Raw genomic sequence first — 15,983 nt, 5'->3', positions numbered from 1 at the left:
AAAGTAGAGTCAATAAAACATTTAAGTTACTGACTGCTTTAGTAAGTTTGTTAGAACAGCATGAAAGCATCTAATTGGATGACATGCTGTCTAAAATGAGATTACTTAGGAGCTTTGATAAAGGAGAGGAAGGCATTTCTAAGGTCTTTATATCAGGAGCCCTCATCTTGGGGTCTGGAAACATTTTAACATTTTTTTTAAGAATTAGTCATTGAACTTCAATATAACAACAGAAAAAAAATTGGTTTCTTTTGGAATACTCTATATTTTATTCATTTTAAAACATTATCTGGGGGGTCTATAGGCTTCATCAGAATGCCAAAAGGGTCTGTGACATAAAAATGCTACACACAATATACAATGAGACCAAGGAGAGAAGTAAATGGAGCTGTTGGCCACCAGAATGAGATTAGTGGATAAGTATAGTACTCTGGCCTAAATCATCTGAAAAATAGAAGTTGCTCACTTATTTAGGAAGTAAAAAACATATTCTTCCCTAAATCATTGCAATTGTAGTCATTAATATTCAGCCATGAAAATTATTGATAACTATTATTTCCACAAAGCCTAGTGCTGAATCCTGGGGGAAAGGAAAAGATTAAGACATACTTGCCTTCAGTGGGGTTTACAGTCTAGTGTTAAGTCTGAATGGTTTATCTCCCTTTTTAAGTTTGGTGAAAAGAGGTTCAAGAATTTGAGGTGGGGTTGAGTTTTTAATTTTTTGGAGGGACAGGGAGGGTTATCAATGTTCTCAGATCACTCAGATCACTCTATATAATACTAAGAAATTCACTTTAGTATACTACTCAGAAGAAATGGTTGCACCACACACAAGAAAAATGAACTTCATAACGGGAATATCCTACAAAATAGCTGACTTAATAATTAAATTCTAGATTGTAAGTGCCAAGCAGGCAGGGATCATGAGATTTCTACACTTTGTATTTCTGTATTTCTACACTGTGTATCTCTAGTAACCTAGAATAATGCTCTGAACAAAGTACTTAAGAAGAATTGGTTGAACTGAATAGCAAATATTCCAGGAAAGGTAACCAGTCTGTACTCTGAATTGCCTTGTCTGCCATTCCAACATTGACAAAAATTGATAGAACATGAAATTGACACATTTTCCATTTTGACTTGAACATGCGCTGCTTCTGTGAGGGGGGAATAATGCAAAGTCTATTGGGAATGCCAGGCATGCTGCTGTGTTTTTTGTTTTTTGTTTTTTTTATTCTCTTGTAGAAACCTGTTTTGTTTAGATTTGGAAATGGTTGAAATATTCCTCTACTTTCCATAGAATAGTTAGACCAACTTGCATTCCCAGTCCTTAGTACAGTGCCTGGCACATGATAAAAAATGTAGATTGGCTAATTATTCTCTAAAAAAGTCCAACTTGTCCAGATTTCCTAATGTGCCATTCTTTAACACCGAATACCATTGCTAGGTAATTATCTCTATTGATATGAAAAATCAGAAGTCACAAAACAAAACAAAACTTACCTTTATGATTCGTATTATAACTTCATAAAATTTCTTTCACGTCTCCCAGTGAGGTACAAGGAGTATTATCAGTTTTGTTGATGACACAGGATGAACAAAATGGCTTACCCCAGGACACACAAACTAGCCAGTGGCAGGAGAAAGCAATGTTAGCCTCACAACTCAATTCTTTGACTATTATAATACTACAAAGTGTTGTTTTTTTTTTAAGCAAAAAAGAAAAAACTCCACCCTCTTCTATCCCCCTAAAGCATATTTGAAAGTAGATTGGAAACCATGATTTAGTTATCTATTCTACTTGAGGTCATAGATCTTAAGATTTAAAGCTGGGAGGGAATTTAGAGGTCATCTTGTCCAACCCCTCACTTAATTTTATAGGTGAGAAGAAGTTAAGCCTTACGGGGTTAAACAACTTGTTGTAGGTCAAACAGGTAATAAGAGGCAGAGCTAGGATTTGAATCCCATTTCTCTGAATCCAAAATCTGTGCTTTTCCCAGGGTTTCAATATGTATAAATGACTTCCCTAACCCAAGTCCTGATCATTAGCACTTGGCCAGGAAGTATGAAATTTGCTAGTTATATGCAACTAAGGCTTGTTTCCCCTTCTATAAAATGAGAAGAATACTGTGTTATTCAATCTTTAAAGAGCTTTGTCTCTGCATAGGAAAATCAGTAACTTTTGAGAGAGAGATAATGAGTGTACCAAGTGCTAGATCAGAAAGACTTAAATTCCAGTACCACTCCTGACACAAACTAGCTGTGGGACCCTGGGCAAATTATGGGATTTAACAGTGCCCCAGGCAACTCTTTAAGACTAAAAATTGCAGAACAGATAATATGGACTTCCCTGTGCCAATTGATATCATAGATCTAGTTTATACCTTCTTTTTTTGTTCCTTTTAAAAGGCTAAAAACCTCATCCACTTAAAACATTGTATAAAAAAAAAACCTTCAAACTTCCTAAGGGGGAAATAGTGCACTGGCACCTCTAATACTAAGAAATGAGTAATACACATTTTCCCTAGAGCTAGGGATATGCCATCATGGAGAAGTGGAGGGAGAGGGGGAAGGGGAAAGGAGATAAAAGTCATTGACTGAATCTATGGTTTGTTAGTCTTATTTTAGGTTATAAGTTAAAATAGCTAGCACTTAAATGCCCTTTTTGTTGCCTTATCATTTTTTAATGATCTAAATTCATCCAATTTGGTTCTCATCCCATATAGGGCTATCACACCTTTTGGCATTTTTCCTACCAAGATTCGCTCCCTTTTTTTTTTAGGCTGTCCTCTCCCTAAAAGGGAGTTAAGGAGTTAAGTTCTACAGCTGATCCACAGAGGAAAAGAAGCAAGGTGAGAAATATTTCAGTGTTGGAAACATGACAAAGCATCAAGGTTGTGTTTAGTTGTATGCTTTGGGACAATTCAGCCATCACATGTAGCAACACAGAGGCAACACGTCTACTTCAGAGTGACACATCCAGTTTCACCAGCTTGAGTGTGATGCAATAGTTTTAACCAATGAGAGGGGGCCTCTTAAGGACACATCACTAAGATTCCCTGAACTTGAAAATCTCTCCTACATAACTTTCTGGGAAGTTACTCTCCCACCTTCTCCCAGGGGTTACTCTTGGCTCAGCCCTCATTCTTGTCGATTTTTGCTTCCTTATGTCTTCTATATACTTTAACTTGTTGCCTAACTCCAAAATGCAAGCACATACCGCAGCTGCTCACCCTAAGCACTAGTATCTTTAAAGCGAATCATAAAGGTACATTTAAGTCATTAAGTACTTTGTACAAATTATGGGAGTGGAGCTTAGCCCTAAGGCCCTTTCTCTGCCATGCCAGCTCTAATTTTGGACCCAGAAGTCTCTTGGTGATCTTTTCCATCTCATTTGTTAAAAGGTTTTCTATTAGAAAGGAATAATATCATGAAAAGTAATAAAACAAAGGAGATGTGGGGGAAAAGACGGGGGGAAGTTGGACAAGGGAAGGGAGATTCTAGTTCTCCTTGCCAAAAATGTCACTCTCATTTTAGGTCAGGAAGTGATTTGTTCGGACTCCCTCTGACTCTGGAGTCACGGGCTTCCTTCAAGGCTCAGAAAGGGATGCATGAAAAGGAGCTATCTTTGGCTATGTGCCCTGCTGTGTAGGCAACCCGCAACTTCACAGATGGCTAGCCTAGTCATTCCAATTAATATGGGTGGTCCCCCTCCCTTTCCTTATTCTTTCCATCCAATGCAGGTTTTTGGAGAAAGGCTTTTTCCCCTCCCCTGTATGCAGTTATGTAGGTGTGGTGTAGGGGAGAAGAGTAGCTTACCAAAATGCATGTAGAAAAGGCCATTTAGACGATGGAGAGTCCTTTGAACCACAAGCAGAGAGAAATTTGTCTGGGGAAGGACAAATTTGCTTGCCTAGTTTATTTTGGAATGTTTGAATGCTTGTCATTATTCCTTAATATGTGATGCCTAATCATGAAGCCTCAATAAAATGAATATTCTGCCAAGAATGCCTTTTATTTGCTTGCATAGTAGGGTGTGTGTGTGTGTCTGTGTGTGTGTGTGCTGGTTTCCTACTCCATTCATATTCTAGTGAGTTTGTTTTTATTATACTCCCTTTCCTATTTCCCAGGCACTAACTTGTGATTATTACTTCATTAAGATGTGTCCAATGGGGGGCAGCTGGGTAGCTCAGTGGAGTGAGAGTCAGGCCCAGAGACAGGAGGTCCTAGGTTCAAACCTGGCCTCAGCCACTTCCCAGCTGTGTGACCCTGGGCAGGTCACTTGACCCCCATTGCCCACCCTTACCACTCTTCCACCTATTTGACAATACACAAGTACAAGTACAATACAAAGTACAAGGGTTAAAAAAAAAAAAAAAGATTTGTCCATTAAGATGCAGGAGACTGCATGATGTATTTGAAAAAGTAATGAATTCAGAGTTAGATGACATTGGTTCAGTTCTCAGCTCTGCCACATAGTCTAGGTGCCTGCTTTTGAACGAGTCATCCTCTCTAGATCCTAGCTTCTTATATTTAAAAAAGGGGGTTCATAGAATCATAGAAATAGAGCTGGAAGGGACTCTTCGGCCTGTAGGGGTCATCTAATCCAATCCCTAATTCCCTTGTTTTATAAAGAAAACAGACCCACTAAGATAGTAATTTCCATAAAATCACAAAAGGTAGTATGTGGCTGAGCTTTGATTTGAACATACATCCTTCCACTCTCAATCTAGCATTCTAAAATTTCTTCCAATTCTAAAAAATTCTAAAAAATCTAGGATTCTATAATCCCAATGGCCATTCTGCCACCTTGGAATCAAAAAGGCATCTCCTCCCCAAGCCACGCAGATTGACTTCTCAGGTTTTAAATGCATCCATTAGTTTTATTTTGGGGTATAGATCCACTAATTAAAAAAAAAACAAAACAACAAATTTATCCAAAGTATACTAAGTCCTCCCATCATGGCTAATTTAGGTTTCTCATTGACACTTTCTTGCCATCTCTGGAATTGCAATGGCATCAGTTCAATATTTGATTTCATACTGCAGAGCTAAAGAGCACTTTAAAATACTACATTCTGTAACTCAGGTGTTTCATATAGCCATTCTGCTTATGCTTACTTAGAAGGATAAACTACATGTTTCTGCAGTAACCAGCTCAGTTTTCCAAGTCTCTCCAGATGGTTATCTTTGTTCTAAAGACCAGAAGGGCAATGTCCAACCACTGTCCCAGAAATGAGTTTTTCCCTCCAAATGGTTGAATAGTTTAACTTTTTTAGCTTTGCCACAAAACAGGAACACAATAAGGAAAGTCTGAAAGACTGAGATTTAGAGTAGAGGAGATTATAGCCACAAGCCAAACCCATGAAGGGCAGGCAGTTTAGTAGTGCTAAATTTGTTTACCAACATCAAGTGACAGGAATAAAAAAGTTACTGCCTTGTGAAGAGGCCCATATCTCACCAAAACATATTGCTAGCCAGATTCCAAACTACTAAGCACATGTTTTCCTGCCTTCTCTTGATCTCTAGGTAATAAACAGGGAGGAATGACTTAGTAGCCCAATAAATAACATTGCCAGCTAGCCAGTCAGCAAGACCCAGAAATCACCAGCATCCCTTTCAGACCAAGGAATTGTCCTAAAAGCCACCTAGCATGTGAAGGAATGGAATGATACAAGTCACTGAATCATAGATTTGTAAGTTATCTAGACCAATTCCCTCATTATATATACCAGGAAAATGGAGTCCAAGAGTCAGTGAGTCAGCCAAGGTCATACAGGTAAAGGACAGAGCCAAAAATTCATAAAGGAGATGGAAGAATGCAACCACAGAGAAGTTTAGATTTTTTTAAAATCTTAAAATAGGTTTTGAGTCCAGCAATCATTTTAGAACATCAAAGTCTTTTAATTTTAAACAAGTCATTTAACTTGCATTGTAACACTTCCCCCTTCCCATATCTGTAAGATATGAGGTGTTATAGAGTAGATGGGGCTGTGGGGTTACATACTTAATCTGCACATGCACACATACCCCTCACACATACTTGAAATTAAGGTGATTAATGAGAGGTTTGGAAAAATTATCTACAACTTCAGAAAAAGATGTCAAATATAACTTGGGATAAAGAGCCTTGAATTTTTTTTTTGGGGGGGGGGAATTAATAGGGGGTATCAACAAAGAGTATCTATCATAAAAGGGATGTTATTAAACTGCATTGTAATCTTTTCATCCTGCCTGCTTAGAAGAGGATTGACTAGCCTGTTTTGTTTTATTAATCTTGAGTGTCGATGCTATTTTTCCCCAAATTCCCTCTCCCTTGTCCTTTTCCAAAAAGGATTTAAGGAAGAAGCTGCAAAGATCTCCTGTATTTTCAAGCTCCATAAAATCTTATCTCATTGTTTTTGAAACCCATTTCAGAAATAGTGACAGAGCCCAGAACAAAAAAATGTGGAGTCAGGACAAGGCTTCTGTTGTAAGATGCTTGTCTTAGATCCCAAGTGTCAGCAATCTGTCTGGTGGTTTCTATATGTTCCCCTCCCTGACTCTCCATTTTAAAAGAGGAAGGGGGGGAAAAAAACCCCAACCTGGCACATGTTCTTTCCAATGTGGGCAAGAAAGCTTATGTTGGAGAAACTATAAGAAAAGCATACTATGTGTCATTTAGTCTAAGAAAAGCTTCTTAAAACAGTTAATCTGATACTTGGGGATGTTTTTTTCTCCAGCATTTTTCAGGTTCTGTCCAGGCTATTCTTGGTTGTTCCCTTCCCCCACAGTAGCAGGGGCCAAGAAGCCCCATCAGGCAATATTGATATTTTAAAATTTATAATTAAGCCCCTTTCTCCACCCAGTGACTCTTTGCCTTATCCTTCTGCCATATTAAAGTTATTCATTGGGGTAGAGAGGCTAGTTTCTGGACCTCACTTTAATTTAGAAGGGTTGCCAGAATTCCCTCCCTCCAGCTGGGGGGTTCAGTCATTAAAAAATAATAATCTCAGCAAAGTTCTGGACCCTAAATCGAAGGCAGAAAGCACGAGATAGCCTGTGGGGCTGTTAAAAAAACAGACATCTAACGCCAAGGAACAGTGAAAACCGCTACGTTTATAGTTTTTTACCCTGTTCCATTTCCCGTCCTCCCTCCACTTGCCCTTTGCAGCCCAGAAAGCCCACCAGCCTCAGCGCCATCCCTCCTGGAGGAGGAGACGGTGGCGGCGGCGGCGGCAGCGGCAGCGGCAGCGAGGCTGCTTCAAGCCTTCCAACAAGTCAGTCCAGTACCTTAGGCAGCTATTGTCTTAGGAACAGCCGCAGCATGAGAAAGCGAGACAAAGTTCAAGAATGTTCAGACCTCGCACTTGTCACTCCAAGCGAGGCAGCCCCAGAGCAGCACAAACCAGGTCCTCTCTTTTTGTTAGGGGACTAGCAAAAACAAACACTTCAGGGAGCTAATTAGTCAGTCATCTATCGGAAGGGAGGAAAAACCACCACCAACAAACAGTGGCTTTCTAAAAGCTGCCGACCTCCGCCTTCCTCTACCCTGGAAAAGGCAGGCAGGGATTCGGTGTCAGTTTCCTTCCTTCCCTCCCTCTCGGCACAGCCTAGTTTAAGCCCGAGCTCCGAAGGTAAGTTCATTCACCACCAGCCTTGTCTCAATGCCAGGCTACAGGACCGCCTGCTCCCACCGCACGTCGTCTGTCTTCTTGCTCTCTGCTCGCTTGTCCATAGCCTGCGCTCCCAAGTGGGCCGGAAAAAAAGGAGCCCAAGCCCAGCTCTGGACCTCCAAGAAGTGAAAGCGGAGAGAAAGGGTAAGAGGGAAAACGAGGAAAAAGAGGAAAAACTACTCACAAACTAGCTCCTTTCGGCTCCGAGCATGATTTCTTTTCTCCCTGACCCCCAAACCCTCCGCCGGGCAGACTAGGCGACCCCGCGGGCCGGTTAAATACTCAGTTGTACGCTAGACTCCCGAGCGGAGCTAGCCACTCACAGGGAGAGATATGGTTCTAATCAGATGCTGGCAGCTGAGGACTCCCCAGGAATGCGCTGTGATGTTTTTGCTCCTCCAGCTTGGTTACTCCCCCTCAACGTGTCTGCTGAGTCTTCCAAACTTAACTGTTTATTAACTCCAGCCTAAGCCACCAGAGGATCTCCTTCCCTGCGGCGCTGGGACTCAGCTGGGGGCAGGGGAAATCCCAGCAGAATAGCTTTTGGTAGAGTGAGATTTTTATTTGGAGCTTGATGTAAAAAGGCCCCAGAGCAATATTTCAGATTGGGGTAGGGAGTGGAGGAAAGCTGACAATATCAATCACAAATTTTATCCCTTCCTTGCAGCTCGGGGCTATGTGGCACCAACAGCTCCACCTTGGGCCGGGTGATCCAACAAAAGACTCTCTTGAATCCTGAGGTTCCAAGCTAGTGGAAGTGGGATTTCGCACCTATTGGAAACAATCAAAGCCTTTGAAAAAGCTCTACCCCTTTGAAAGAGACTCTATCTCGTTTTCCGAAGAAGATGAGCTTAAGGAGCTCATTAAGGATTTTGGTGAATTTGTAATATTATCTATGCAGATGTGTTTATACAGAATCCATTCTATATATGTGGTTTGCACAAGCACAAAATAATATATATTCAGGCATAACAAAAACATCCCTCCTCTCCATATATCCTTACAAACAATTTTCCCTCTTATTGATAGCCTAAACATAATATGTGCATTGTATCAACAGTGATTCGGTGATTTGTCGAGCTTTAATGTGTTTAATTTATGTGTTTGTATGTATGTGTGTATAATATAAAATTACATGTATTAAAGGAAATCAAGGGAAACTCCTGATGAGTCCTCCTGTTCACTTGATGAAATATTGGCGAATGGATGGGGGTGGGGGGGCATCAATTCTTTAAACAGTTCTTCGGATCCTTCCTATTGCAGTACACACAGAAGTTGTTTGTTTGAGATTTTTTTTTTTAAACCCTTGTACTTCGGTGTATTGTCTCATAGGTGGAAGATTAGTAAGGGTGGGCAATGGGGGTCAAGTGACTTGCCCAGGGTCACACAGCTGGGAAGTGGCTGAGGCCGGGTTGTGTTTGAGATTTTTGAAGCCGAGTAATCCTCTATGGAAAATAATCCTAGAGAAAGGATTACAGCAATATAGCTAAAAAAAGATATTACTTATGACCAAGATGGAGTTATATACCAGGAATGAAAAAATGGTTCTACTTTAGGGAAATTGGTATAGAAGTTACTATTTTGTTGTTATTCTGTCTTTTTTCCATGGTGTCCAACTCTTCATGACCTTCTCCAGCTCATTTTATAGATGAGGAACTGAGGCAAATGGGGTTTATTGATTTGCCTAGGATGGCACACCTGGTAAATGTCTGAGGCCAGATTTGAACTTGGGAAGATGATTCCAAGCCTGGTACTCTATCCAAATATAATATATGAAAGCAATACACCAACCACATCATTAGAATTGTATGGAAGAATAAATCAAGTCACTTTGCATAGTATTTTCAAATGTTTCGTGCAATCTTTCCAATTATTTTATTCAATGATACATCTTGTTTATAAGGCCTTATACTCTTCTCCCCTCTCCCCCCCCCCAAAGTGTTTAAAGTTTATGCTCTGGAATGTGACTACTATATAAGCAATATAAAATTATGTCAATATGACACTACTTACTTAAAATGATCATCATTATCCGAAGAGCCTTTCCATACGAGAAACATATCTTTAGATTCCCCTTTCTCCCTTTGTTCTTTCTGTTTTTTATTAAAGCCAAGTCTCAGACAGTATTTGGTAAATCAGATAATTTGAAATCATGCCAAGAGGAGAGAATTGGTTTGTTTTATTGACCAAATAATTTAGTGGACGGTAGATGTGCATTTCACCTCTGCAGAAAGACTGGGGAGAAGGGGGGAGGGTCAGTTTTGGCTCAAGTCACATGCAATATGTGTTTTGTGGTCTCAGCTTAGTCCTGACTATAAAACCACTTTGTAATTTGGGGTAGCTCAGTGTGACTGGCAATCTCTTCTCTGAAGTAGGTCAGGCTTGGAATAGCAAGGGTGCAGCCATTGAAGGGAGGGTCAGGAATGAGGTGGAGGACCACAGCTGGGTGGGTAATTTACCTTACACCTGCTGGTGCTGGCCCCAACTTTCACTTGGGGGAGGGGGAGAAAAGGCAAAAATAAGGCAAGAAATGTAGAAGTGTTTCCACTTGTAATATCAAACTTGCTATTAATGACTTCAGATTAGGCAGCCATATTAAGTGTTAAAATATACATGCAGACTTTTTAATTATGTTATCTTTCAGGATGCATTATTAAATATTCTTTATATTTTCAGTGGTAGTATTATTAGTGATGGTAGGTGTGGCATACACAAACACACATATATAATCACACGTTTATAAAAAATGTCTTAAGGTTTACTTAGGCTTACGTAAGCTGCTTTATGCATATATTTTCTTATTTCCTACTTACAATGATCCTGTGAAATAAATTCTCCAAATATTATTATGACATTGATATTATCTGATAAGAATATTATCTAATGAAGACTAATGAGAAAACTAAATCTCTGGGAAGAGTCCTCTGTCCATGGTGGAAGTGGTATCCAAATTTAAGTTTCTCCTCATCCAAAGTTCAGCACTTTATACTACTTATTACTCATTTTTAAGACTTTTTCTAAATAACAAGGGAAAGATAATTTTATTTCAGAAAAGATAGAATAGTATAACTGGAAGCTCTTTGAATTTGAAATGTTTTCTTGAAACTCAGAAATAACCCAACATCTTTACTTTTTTATTAAAATACTATTCCTTCAAAAAGTTAGCAAAGAGATTACAAAGGACCTGGCAAGAAATCCCTGAAGAATTTAATAATTTAGGACCATAAGATTCATGGCTGGAGGGAAGGGACTTCAGAAATCATCTATTTTTTTTTTTTATCCCCATCTTCTGTCTTAGGATTGAGACTAAGTATCTGTTTTGTGGCAGAAGAGAGGGAAGGGCCAGGCTTAAGTGATTTGCCCATACAACTAGGAAGTGATCATGATATTCTTAACTTTCATTTTACAAATGAGGAAATTGAGGCTGAAAGAATGAAAATGACTCATTCAAGGACATAAGGTAATAAGGGGTTGAGTTCAGATTTTTTTGGCACTAAACCTATGACTCTTTTTTATTACAGCATGCTTAATCTCTAACAAGCTATGCTATCAAGAGATTTTTATTAAAAATTCCTTCATCTGTGCAGTTGGCCCACCTGAACAATGTAAAATGAATTTTTTAGCATTTTAAAACTGAAATATAAGGAGTTGGCCAAGGAGGAATCTAGCTCAGAATATCTTTTTATATCTATAGTGCTCTGATATTACTTTTGGCAGAGATGCAGTGTCCTGCCCATGTTTTGGGGGAAAAAAATTAACTCTTTTTTTGGTTTGGTGCAATATTGCCTATTGCCACAATAGGCAAATCACTTTTCAGCAGGTCTAAAATTATCTTCCTCACATCTGGAAAATCTCACCACTGCTTGTTCTGGGGTTGCCTTTCCAGATGTTAACTCTATCTAAACCACAGTCTTTTCTTACCACATTGAAATTCAGGTTTGGAAAAAGAAGGTGGTCAAGATTAAGTGCAAACTTTGAAAAGTATAGTCCTTGCATGACACTACCCCCTCTACAATCCTGGCCTGAAAACACTGCTTCCAGCAGAGGGAAGGGGGTGGTTAATCCTAGGATGGCTTGCTGAAGAATGCATGGTTTATTATTAAAGTAATCTTTTAAGATTTTACTGGAATGTGCTTCCACAGCAGTGCTACATTTGTGGGTTATACTATGTGTGTGTCTTCTCTTTTATAATTAAGTTTTTTTTCCCCTTTTGCTAAAAAAACCTAGTGCTTTTCTTCTTTCCCCTCACAAAAAATCTCTCCCTCTTTGGATTCTGCAGCTTCTTGTGAATTTTAAATTACTCTTTGAATTTGCCAAAAGGTAAGCTGGCGACTCTAATTACTCAAATATACAAGGAGTTAAATCAATTGTATAAAAAAATGAAGCCATTTCCCAATTGATAAATGGGCAAGAGACATGAATAGGCAATTTTCAGGTAAAGAAATCAAAAGTATCAAAAAGCACATGAGAAAGTGTTCTAAATCTCTAATAATCAGAGAAATGCAAATCAAAACAACTCTGAGGTACCACCTCACACCTAGCAGATTGGCTATAATGAAAGAAGGGGAGAGTAATGAATGCTGGAGGGGATGTGGCAAAATTGGGACATTAATGCATTGCTGGTGGAGTTGTGAACTGATCCAACCATTCTGACTGGCAATTTGGAAATATGCTCAAAGGGCTATAAAAGAATCCCTTTGATCCAGCCATACCATTGTTGGGTTTGTACCCCAAAGAGATCATAGATAAACAGACCTGTAAGAAAATATTTATAGCTGCGCTTTTTGTGGTGGCAAAGAACTGGAAAAGGAGGGTATGTCCTTCAATTGGGGAATGGCTGAACAAACTGTGGGATATGCTGGTGATGGAATACTATTGCGCTCAAAGGAATAATAAACTGGAGGAATTCCCTGTGAACTGGAAAGACCTCCAGGAACTGATGCAGAGCGATAGGAGCAGAGCCAGAAGAACATTGTACACAGAGACTGATATACTATGGTAAAATTTGAATACAATGGACTTCTGTACCAGTAGAAAGCAATGACACGGGACAGCTTTGAGGGATTTATTGTAAAGAACGCTACCCACATTCAGAGGAAGAACTACAGGAGAGGAAACATATAAGAAAAACAAATGCTTGAACGCATGGGCTGAGGAGGACATGATTGGGGATGTGGACTCAAACTACCACACCAATGCAAATATCAACAATTTGGAAATAGGTCTTGAACAAGGACACATGTTAAAACCAGTGGAAATGTGCGTCGGCATGGGTGGGGGGACAGCGGGGGGTGAAGGGGAAAGTAGGAGCTTAAATCATGTAACCATGTTAAAAATGAATATTAATAAATAATTTAAAAAAAAAAAAAAGGTAAGCTGGCTGTGCTCCTAGAGAAGAGACTTTGTTGGTAGCTACAAATTTTCCAGTAAAACACGGAATGAATGATTGGAGTCTGAGAATACATCAGATAATGTAACCTTTTCTCTTTCCCAGTGAAGCAGCAAGAACTTCTGGGGAAGAGGCAAGAGGTAACCACTTTTTTTTTCTTCCATGACAACCATTTTGGACATAGACCTCAGTGAAGAAAAACACAGAATCCTGAGGCCAAGAACCCCCAGAATACTAGCCACCTGACCCCCTTCCCCATTCTACTGGCCATGTTTACAATTTGGTCACTGTATCCACTGTCCACAGAAGCATCCCTTAAGAAGACTGCCTCCATAGGCATTGTATCCTCACTCCCTCAGCAGTTTTAGATCCTGAAGACCAGAAAAATCGTATTCTTACCACCAAAGTCCTTGGAACTATTAAATTCTTCAACCTTGGATATGGAAATAGTTTTGTTAATCCAAAAGGCATTAAAGAATGCATTAGCACTGCTTCTTAAGCATTAATGGATTGGTCCATCTTCTTTTCAACCAGCTGTTTGCAGTTGAAACCTCTTCTATCTGTTGTTTCCCTCATAATAAGAATAAGAGCTCCTTAAGAACTTTTTCTATTTATAGCTTAGTGATCTGTATATTGTAAGTGCTTAATAAGTGCCTTTTCAATCTTTCATTCATTTGTTTTTCTGGCCAGAAACTGAGGCAGAGATCTAGTCATTTACAGCCAGAAACTAAGGCAGAGATCTAGTCATTTACATTATACCAGATTGTTCCTATTATTCTATATGTATGACTTGACTTGCTTCATAAATAATACAAAATAGGGTATTTCCAGATTTGTTTAATATCTAGGAGAGGCAACACTTTGGATCTTTTCTTCTCTTTTAAAAGTGTCAGCCTTTAAAAACACAGAACCACTAAAGTAATTAGGAAGAACTATTCTTTAATCAGGACAAGGAAGATAATACTCAGATTGGCCACTTTACAGAGTCAAGTCCTAGATACTACACAGAAACAAAGCTCTGGGACTCTGGGAACAATGTCTCCAGGAAAAAGCATCTTGAAAGGAGATTTTTCCAATGAGTTGAAGAACTTGAGATCTTGTACACACTTTTGGGGAATATAGGAAGGGAAGATTCAATTGATTGCCTTTATAATGGACACAAGGGAAGGAGGAGTCCAGGCTGGACTACCTGGGAGAGGCCTAGATACAATGTGAGAAACTTCTAAGACAAAAAGGTATTTAAGATTTGATTATATCTTCTATCTAGTTTATTGTTCAGTCTAAGAAAAGGTCAGTTTGGGACTGACATAAACAAAGTTGACAAAAGAAAGCACACCATCCTAACCATTATATCCTGCCCATTTGATTTTTTAGAATATAGACTCTGTAGGGTGGGACCACTCAGGGAACTGCATAGAGACCAGGAACAGCATTTGAGCAAGCAGTAATTCTAGAGGAGAGCCAAAGCAAAAAAGCATGGAAGCTTCGAGTGACCTGGCAAGCAGGGCCACAGGATCATGGTGACTAATGACCTGAGCACAGTGCCTGGCACATAGTAGGAGCTTAAGAAATATATATTGATTGATAGCACAGGCATACTAACAGAAACAGATACTAACAAGCAATTTTCCTGTGAAGAAACCAAGACTGTTACACTGAAACCTTCAATTCCTTCATCAAAGAGAGTGACTTTGTAGAGATGCCTTCTTTAAATGAATACTGGGGGGAGGAGGGTGCAATTAGGGACCTTCTCTTCTAAAGGAAGAATAAGACTTAGACACAGATAACCATTGTAGCAAAGTCTGTACCCCTTTCAGGCTTATAAGAGTTACCAATGATTTCTTATCTCCTTGGCTTGGTTTTACTCTTACTAGATTTGAAAAACTCAGAACTTCCGTGATAACCAGAGCCTGATAAACCCAGACATGGAAGACCATTGAAACAGTGGCACTTAACTGAGAAAGACATGAATATTAAAGCAACAGGAAGCAATCTCAGAAAATAAATTCTCATCCTTCTTCTTCCAGAGCATTTTAGGAAAAAAGCTTCTCTATATTTAATATTTAAAAACAAAAACAAAACCTTCCATGTTAGAATCAGTACTGTGTATTGGTTCTAAGACAAAAGAGTGGCAAGGGCTAGGCAATTGGGGTTAAGTGACTTACCCAGGGTCACATAGTTAGGAAGTGTGTGAGGTCACACTTGAACCCAGGATCTTCCATCTCCAAGCCAGGCTCTCCTTTCACTGAGCCACCTAGCTGCCCTGAACTCAAGTTGTCTTGACTCCAAGTTGTCTTGATTCTAGCCACTATTCACCTGGCTACATAGTAGTCACTTAATAAATTCTTGTTAATTGAATGAACTTTGTCCAGTGTGGCTTACTGACAGAGCCAATCCCAATTTGGTGGAGGGGATAGGGGTTTTTTGGGGGAAGAAAGATGTCACATCTTCTTCTGTGGACAGACAGGAACAAGAAGTTCTGAAAGCTCAGAGTAGACATATTAGCCTAGGGCAGTGATGGGCAAACTACAGCCTGAGGGCCAGATGCAGCCCCCTGAAATATTCTATCCTCTCTTGACATTATTCCTAATCTGACGAAAACAATGAGTAGTATACAATACAATGAAACTTCGAAAGAGTTGCCTTACAAACAGACTGACAGATGAGCATTTCCTTTCCTTTGGCCCCCTCTTTAAAAAGTTTGCCCCTCACTGGCCTAGGAGAAACCTTAACTAATTTAGATTGATTAAGATGAATTAGAATCCCCTAGAGCAGTGGTGGCGAACCTCTTAGAGATGGAGTGCCCAAACTGCAACCATCATGCTGCATGTGAACCCCCTGCCTCACCCCAGAGAGGGGAGGGAGGAAGCACTCTTACTAGGTTGCTGGGCAGAGGGATGGGTGATAAGAGAAATGTCCTCAGGTAGACATGGAAAGGG

General features: G+C 39.6%; 1 protein-coding gene across 2 annotated transcripts in view; it reads right to left on the bottom strand.

Moving 5' to 3' along the window:
• The window catches only part of DAB2 (DAB adaptor protein 2), a 70,504-nt gene extending 62,465 nt beyond the window's left edge, over window positions 1-8,039 (bottom strand). The window contains exon 1 of one of the 2 annotated variants that reach the window (XM_044664173.1): window positions 7,840-8,039. The gene's annotated coding sequence lies outside the window, so the exon portion shown is untranslated. The remainder of the gene's footprint in view (window positions 1-7,839) is intronic. The other variant, XM_044664180.1, reaches the window with a different exon arrangement.
• Between the last annotated feature and the right edge of the window lie 7,944 nt (window positions 8,040-15,983).

Source organism: Gracilinanus agilis, chromosome 1, assembly GCF_016433145.1.
Source record: "Gracilinanus agilis isolate LMUSP501 chromosome 1, AgileGrace, whole genome shotgun sequence".
Classification (NCBI taxonomy): Eukaryota; Metazoa; Chordata; class Mammalia; order Didelphimorphia; family Didelphidae; genus Gracilinanus; species Gracilinanus agilis.
Note: the sequence above shows the minus strand (reverse complement) of the source record. Positions and strands in the feature narration are given on the sequence as shown.